The sequence below is a fragment of the Octopus bimaculoides genome, chromosome 1, assembly GCF_001194135.2.
Source record: "Octopus bimaculoides isolate UCB-OBI-ISO-001 chromosome 1, ASM119413v2, whole genome shotgun sequence".
Taxonomy (NCBI): domain Eukaryota; kingdom Metazoa; phylum Mollusca; class Cephalopoda; order Octopoda; family Octopodidae; genus Octopus; species Octopus bimaculoides.
Window position 1 is genome coordinate 177366723 of NC_068981.1, and position 8242 is coordinate 177374964.

Here is an 8242-nt window from a genome sequence, read left to right on the forward strand (position 1 = left end):
TACGAACAGATGATGAACACACAGAACAACCATTGGCTTGCCGTGTCCCCAAAACATGTAGCAAGAGTAACAAAAAAAAAACATCCAGTCAACATCATGATGTTTGGAGTGATCACTAGTGATGGTGATGTTATGCCTCCATTCATCTTTCCACATGGCCTCAGACTCAATACATATATATTAAAAGTATACAGACCATTTTGTCATGGTTAGGGTGACAGCACTGTGATTTAGTTTTTTTTTTTTTTTTCCTTTACAGTGAATTAATTATTGATGTGTGAGTAATATTTTAAGAATTAAAAACAAAAAAATGTACGTCAGAAATGATATACACATTATGCTCAAAAATATAAAATTTATGCAGAGTAACAATGATTCTTATTCAAAAGATTGTCCATCAACTGTATTCTTTATTTCTGGGACAATGCTGGGTATACTTCTAGTGCTAACATTTATTACCTAAGTTACATAGAGAATTAATTTATCAAAATATTTGCTTTGTCCAGACACCAGATATATTTGGTCTGACTCATTAGCAACAAAACAACAAATATCCCTAAAATATTAGCTATTGTGTGGTCAGGCAAACTGTAATGCAGTGTTGTATTAGCTACCTCTCATTGCTAAGGGATATAACCCAGTCCCCTACCCAATCAATAATTTACAAACAATAAATATACATCATTATTTGGTTCAACTGAGTTTTAAAAAAAAGATTAAAAAATCTGAATTATAACAAGTGTGGCACTCTTCAAAGAAAAAAAAGTATTTAAAATTACATAAGCAAATATGAATGCATAAATATATTTAATAAGTGTCAACATAATTGTGTAGTTAAGAAGTTTATTTTACAATCACATGGTTTTTATCTTGATCACTGTGCTAGTATCTTCTACTATAACCTCAATCATGTTGAGCTGCTCAGAACCTCATGAATGGAATTTTGTAGAGTGAAATATGCAGAAGCCTGTTGCATGTGTGTGTGTGTTCTGTACCTGCTTTTCCCATGCTGCTACGGGTTGGACACAAGTTTTACTAAGGTAGCATTCTATGACCAGATACCTTTCTTATTGCCAACCCTTAACGGTTTTTCAAGTAAGGTATTTATATTCCGTTTCTCTTCACACTTTGAAACTGACAAAGCTGCCACATACAAGACGTATTGTTTACAGATGTTAATGTAACATCACTGTTGCTCCAACAGTGTTAAATGTGAAGATACATGGAAATAAACATTCACACACACACAATAGGCTTCTGTATCGTTTTTGCCAAAGTGCCACACAGTGGGAAGGAACCTAAAATCAGGTGGTTGAACGGTGAAATGTATACCAACACACCTATGTCTGTGCTCATGCCTCATGCTCACATGCACACATACACATATGCACATACATGTGTGCATGCATGTTTGCATGTAGCAGACTGAAATAATTACTGGGGTTGGTATGATTAAGTCAACCCTCAAAGGAAGAAAATAAGCAAAAAATATAGCATGTTTCGATTGAATGATGAGAAGCAGCTTTACATTGTGTGTATGTGTATGACTATGTTATACAATAAGGTTTCCCAAGTACACATTTACATTCAAAATAGGTGACAGATTAACTCATTTTAAGAGTCTATTGATCATTTATGCATTCTCAATTGAAATCATTATATAGATTCAGTCCTGGTTAGCTTTAATTACCACCAACAAAATTTTTTTAAATTATGAAACCAGTTTACAATTAACCCTTTCATTGTTATATTTCTATTGAAATAAGCTGCCTTTTAGTCAATTAATTTTGAAAACAACAAAGAATTTAGTAAAATAGTTCAGAGCGAGTTCAACTGTTTATGGCATGACCTCTAAGTAGTAGTAGTAGTAGTAGTAGTACACATAAAAAAAACACCTTTACAAAGTAAAGGTTAAGTTTATTCCTATAAGGCTTATTATACCACAAAAGTAACTTGAATTGTTTAAATTAGAATGTATAAGTCAACATTTGATTTTGCTTGTGTGGTAAGAAGCTTGCTTCCCAACCACATGATTCTGGGTTCAGTCCCTCTGTGTGGCACCTTGGGCAAGTGTCTTTCACTATAGCCTCGGGTTAACCAAAGCCTTGTGAGTGGATTTGGTAGACAGAAACTGAGAAGAAACCTGTCTTGTATATATATATGTATGTATGTATATTTATGTATGTGTATTTATGTCTGTGTTTGCCCCCCCCCCCCCATCGTTTGACAACCAATGTTGGTGTGTTTGTCTCCATAACTTGGTGGTTTAGCAAAAGAGACCGATAGAATAAGGATCAGGCTTACAAAGAATAAATCCTGGGGTTGATTTCGTTGACTCAAAGGCGATGTTCCAGCATGGCCACAGTCAAATGACTGAAACAAGTAAAAGAATAAAAGAATATAAAAGTTTTGTTTTAAGTGTTACATCATTTGTCTATTTCTTTTTTTTCTTTTCATTTGCAAAGGAATTAAGTCTATAATTACTTAGAAACTCAAGTTTTTATCTCAATTACCTATTGAGTAATTCACTATTGAAAATGTTAAATTTTTCTATTAATTACAGGTGCAATTTTGATTGATAAAAATTTGTGCAGGGGATGGTATTACTTAGTATCTTGCATATATATGTTAGTCCCCATGTAATTGAAAGTAAACTGAGTTTAGCACCACTTCAAATTTCATTCATATATTCTTTAAAAAAAGAAACAGATCTAGTCTTGTAAGTCATTCATTTAACAAATAAAAGCATCTTCTCTACTAAATGTATTGAGTACTTTACTTTAATTGTGTCATCTCTCCACCTTATTCCAAACTGTCTAGAACTCCTTAAATTGAATGACTGTCTAGAACTCCTTAAATTGAATGTCTGTCTAGAACTCCTTAAATTGAATGACTGTCTAAAACTCTTTAAATTGAATGACTGTCTAGAACTCCTTAAATCTACAACCCTGCACTTTACTCTCAAGAACTACAAAGTTTGAAATAAGCCTAAGAGACTTAATAACCCAAGAAAACTAGACATAGAACCATAATATCAGAATTGTAGAGAATAATCATGTAAAAAGCTTTTCTAAACAAATGTCTAGAAGCTAGGGATGGTTGCATATCATGTGAATGCATCAAGAACAGGAAATAGCAAATTTACAGTCAATAAGAAGTAATATGATATGCCATCAAACACATGAGTGATGTTATGAAAATTATTTATCAACAATTAAAAAATGTAGATCTTAATTGCCAATAATTCATTTCTTCTTTAAAAAGGTAACTGAAGTTAGCAGCAATGGACTCCATACCCTACATTATTAATTATCATTTTCATTGCACTACATTGCAACTTCAAATCCAGCTGAGATTGATAGCTTTTGTTCCTCTGAGGTTAGGATTGATAAAATAAATGGTAGTAATATATTAAGCACTGACTTTAAAAGTCTGGTTATGGTTTACTTATGGTTTGGGACTTATTCCCAAAGTGCAACACTTTGAGCAAGTGTCTTCTCCCATGACCTCAGGTTGACAAAGCCATCAAAGCTTCTATCCATTCTTGGGGAGTAGACTTAATCTGTTGCCTAGTTTCACACCCAGCCCTTGGGTACCTCTAGCAGAGCCCATTCTGTTGCAAACATTCAGGCCAAATCTCTGATCTGGGGATAATTTCCAATATAACTGCCTCTCCTGCACATAACTGGATAATATCTTTGATAGATACCTCTGCCATGCCTTTCAGATGACTTAATGTTGCACATTCACTTCCTATTTCACTGATATGCAACATCACACTCCTTGCACATAGTCAAGTATTGGGGTTGATGATATCAACTAATTCTCTTCTCTCAAAATTACTGGCTTTGAGCCAAAATCATTATTATTATTGAGTGAGAGAGCAGTGCATGCCATCAAAGTGACACTGGGGTAAAATATACAAAGCCCAGTATACCCATCATGACTACCCGTCTGATAAGGGTACACCAGGCACATGCATCACAACCATGTGTGCGTGACAGGGTGATCTCATATCACGATAAACAGCGCATGATCTCACAGGTGGGGCCCAGTTAGAATTTTCTTCAGGTTGAGTAGCCCATCCAGCTCAAAAGATCTCTGAATAAGGTTTGTTTAAGGATGTTGAGCAAAACACCCATGTTTCCATATTATTATTATCTAAGGCAGTGAGCTAGCAAAATCATTAATGCACCAGACAAAATGCTTAGCAGCATTTCACCCATCTTTACATTCTGAATTCAAACTCCACAAAGGTCGACTTTACTTTTCATCCTTTCAGCGTTGATAAAATAAGTACCAGATTAGCATTGGGGTTGATGTAATTGACTTAACACCTCTCCTATACTAGCTGGCCTTGCACCAAAGTTTGAAATTATTATTATTGTTCTTCTTCTTGTTCATGCTTTTATTTATCTGTTTCATAAATGTGAGAAATTGAAAAATATCTTGATCAGAAATAACTACACCAATGATCCCTTAACCCTATTGATTTTGAAGGAGGAGTAATTCTTTATCTGGAAAAGATATACTGGGGTGTATTCTGATTACCTCCTCATGTAGAAGGATTTAAACTGCACTTCAGGTTAGAAAAGCACTTGGCTGTAATAGGACAGTGAGCTATAATTCTTTATAAAGTTTATTCACAGCTTGCTGGACTATTGTTCTATTGATTTTTATGTGTTTTCACAAAGAGACAAAACACAGCTCTATTGAACAGGACACAAATCTTGAACTGTTATTCCGATGACTAGCACTAGTGATTTAAAGTTCTACTTTTCATATTTCTTGAAACTTGTTTTTCAATTAGATAATCTTAAGCTGTTGATTTATTTATTTATTTCTAATCAGAAATAGAGATGATCACTACAGCTAAATTTGATCTACCAGTTATATTTTTCTTAACATTTAAAAAAAAGGTTTTGAAAATGAATAAATATTATCATTTGTTAATGACAAAATCTTTATTGTTGTAAATCATCCCTACACACAACAAAATATCTACCTCAGTTATGATTCAAATGAGTTTCTACAAATTTTCATTTCAAATTTAAAACCTCACAACTTAATTATGCTTTAAGAATATAGTACACTGAGCTTGTGACAATAGTACTGATAATGACATTATCATTGATAAAACAGGTAATAGATTAACTAAAGGGAACACATGACTCATGCATTGGGCAGAAATAAAACTTACTGAATACAGTAGCTTGGTGGCCATTGCTCTCGTGTGTGAACTCTGCCAATGCAATCTGTATGTAAACAAACCAGCATGTACACCTGATGACATATTTCACACTTAACATTCAAGAAACTGATTAGCTTTTTGTTTTACCTGACAGAGGAAAGAGTTTTAAAAGAAAGATGTTTGATAGAAAGGCTCAGTGAGTTAATAATTACTAGAAAATATCTACTAGTAATGGGTAGTCATGTCTGTCATAAAACTTCTTAAGAAAGGTGTCTGTAAACAAGTGATTGGTAAGTTAGCAATAATAGCTCTTTAAATACTACTTTTCAAATAGGCTCTCTTGTTTTCTTCTCTAATGAATATTTAGAGTAATAAAATAGAAGAGAATAAGAAGTTGAAAAAAAACTCAAGAGAGATCATTTGTTGTTAAATATAAAGGCTGAAAATGTCCCTCCCACACACATTCTAGAATAAAGTTTTCATCATATCTATGTTACTTATAATCTGGCCTACTTCTTTAGAATTGCCTAACTAAATACTGGGTCATAATGAGTTCAATTACCAATCTAATTTAGGTCAACACAATTGACAACAACAGTTGATTATTCATTAGCCAATGAAGGAGCTTTTATATTTTTACTTGAGCAGCTAAAAATAGCAACCAAGTCTTCTCAAAATCACACCCTATCATCTTGGATGATGTGATGCTAGATATGCCATATGTGGGGAAAAAAAGGAAGGATAGTCAAATCTTGAATACTTGTTTGATCACAGATGACAAGAGGCTAAACAACTGTCGATCATTTGGAAAAAAAGTTCAATTACGATCCAGTTTTTAGCTACTGGCTAGTTTTTCTTTTCTTTACTTCTTTCAATAGTTTATTCGGATGAGGGCAACATCCATGATCACTTTCAGAGTTTCTGAGACTGGATGTTGGTATTTACATGTAATGTGAATGGATGATATCAATTGACTAAACTGTGCAATGATCCAATAATGAAGATTCCCCTATAAAAGAACCACAGAAAGGAATACATGGGGAAAAGTGATCATAGTTAATGTTATTACTTCTTCCCATGTTTTCACAGTCTAAAATGAATTCCACATAGAAAATTATAAATAAAAATAGGTAAGGTACTATACTATACTGTAGATCTTACCAACCCAACTCATATTAGATAAAAAAAAAAACTTAATCTTTTAAAGAAAACAATAAACCTTCAAATTTAATATGCTAAAGTAAAATCTATATTAGAAAACTAAAATACAGAATGTAAAGACAATATTTAAGATGCAATTAACACAGAAACATCCTTCATTCGTTTTACAACAAAATGCATTACAAAGTCAGTTTACCTAATACTTTTGTAACTGAAATGTTTAAAAAAATGTTTTTTAATCGTTTAATTGTTTACATATATCCCCAAAGAAGTTGAGCTGGCCAAGCAAGTAAAAACTAGTTCAAGGTAAAAAATAAATGTACGTGCACATTCTTTGAGAAACTTGTTTGTAAAGCTTTGAATTAATTGTTGTTGAAAGAAGGGTTGTTGTTTAGTACCGAGTCAATGCCTATCGACAAGCCCTATGATCAAAGACATTCCAGGTGTGGCCATCTCATCTTTTTTCATGTGTTGGGAATCCAAGAAAATAATCATTATCCTAGATGGCTTTTATTTTCTTTAAGATGGTAATGTGTCATTTGAAGGAGATTTTGACTATTATTTCTAGGAGGCCAAACAACCACAACAACAAAAAAATCTCGTGAAAGAACGGTTGTCAACCAAAGAGAAACTGATTATTTAATCAAGTGTAAAATGGAGATTATGATTAGATATGTGTTGGTAAAATAGAATTTTCTTAGTTCTGTGAATCTTTAGATAACATTTATTGTCACTATTTGCTTGTTTACCACGTCAATGATTTATTTAGATAGACAGCTTAGGGAATTGGTAAACATAAAAGTATAAAGAACATGACAAATGAAAAAACAATCTCTCTTTATTAACAAATCAATGGTATGACAAGGTTTTTAGCTATTTTTAAAACCTGGTTGTATCAAAGATATTTAAGAAAATTAATTTACTCTTTAAAACTGGTGATTAGATATTTATATTATAATGAGCAAATAATTTTAAATGCTGAGCAGGTCTCAAAGCTTCCTTAGTCAATGATATTTCTCTTTCTAAAAGCTAATGGTGTTGGGTTTTTGGAGGGGGTTGGGGTATATGATACCAGAAAAATGATAAAATGTTATAAATATTTTTTGAGGCTCTTCTCTATCTGAAATCAGTATTTTTAGCAATAGCCATTGAAATAAGACTATATATAAAAGGCAGCTACCACCCTAGTTCAATAATACAATGATGATATGAAAGCTTTATTTACTAAGTTGTAACAGAATTACTAACACTAATTACAACACGTAAGGGAGCCTCTATGTGGTGACTCAACATGTTAGAAACAGCAGCCAAATCCCCTTCAAATCATACACTTCCAGCTTAAAAAAAAAAGAGAAGTGCATAATACCTGTAATAAAAATGAGAGGTGCAGATGGCTGGAACGTCTTTAATCATACGTCTGCCCAGTTAGGGCTGGTCTGGGGTTATACAACAACTATATGAATAACTGATGATGATTACTTTCGGGTTATAGAATTAAATTAGCCGTATCTTCCATTTCCGGGCTAGAAGAATATATAGGCTGATGATGTTTGACATAAAATAATGTGAGAAGGAGGGATCTTATGATCTGGATACATCAACAAAGTGAACTGAAGAAGAAGAAAAAAAGGGAAAACGTCATTTATTTTCAAAATTGAAAACAATAAGATTTAAAAGAAAGACAAGGAGACCTTGAGGTAGAGAGTGCGTGTGTGGTTACGTTTTATGGGTGTGCCTAAATTTGAAAGAGAAAGAAGGAATGGATAGATAGATAGATAGATAGATAGATAGATAGACAGATAGATAGATAGATAGATAGACAAACAGAAAGGGTGGTCCGCCCAGTTAACTTATTACGTCGTATTTCACGAAAAGAACATTTATATATAT

At 33.0% G+C, this 8242-nt stretch overlaps 1 long non-coding RNA gene across 2 annotated transcripts in view; it reads right to left on the reverse strand.

The window, feature by feature from the left end:
* The window catches only part of LOC128249391 (uncharacterized), a 172321-nt gene that overhangs the window by 44184 nt on the left and 119895 nt on the right, over window positions 1–8242 (reverse strand). The window contains exon 3 of one of the 2 annotated variants that reach the window (XR_008265499.1): window positions 866–2373. The exons of the other annotated variant lie outside the window; for it this stretch is intronic. This is a non-coding gene — a long non-coding RNA (uncharacterized LOC128249391). Of the gene's footprint in view, window positions 1–865; window positions 2374–8242 lie in introns of those variants that run through there. 2 annotated transcript variants of the gene reach the window in all.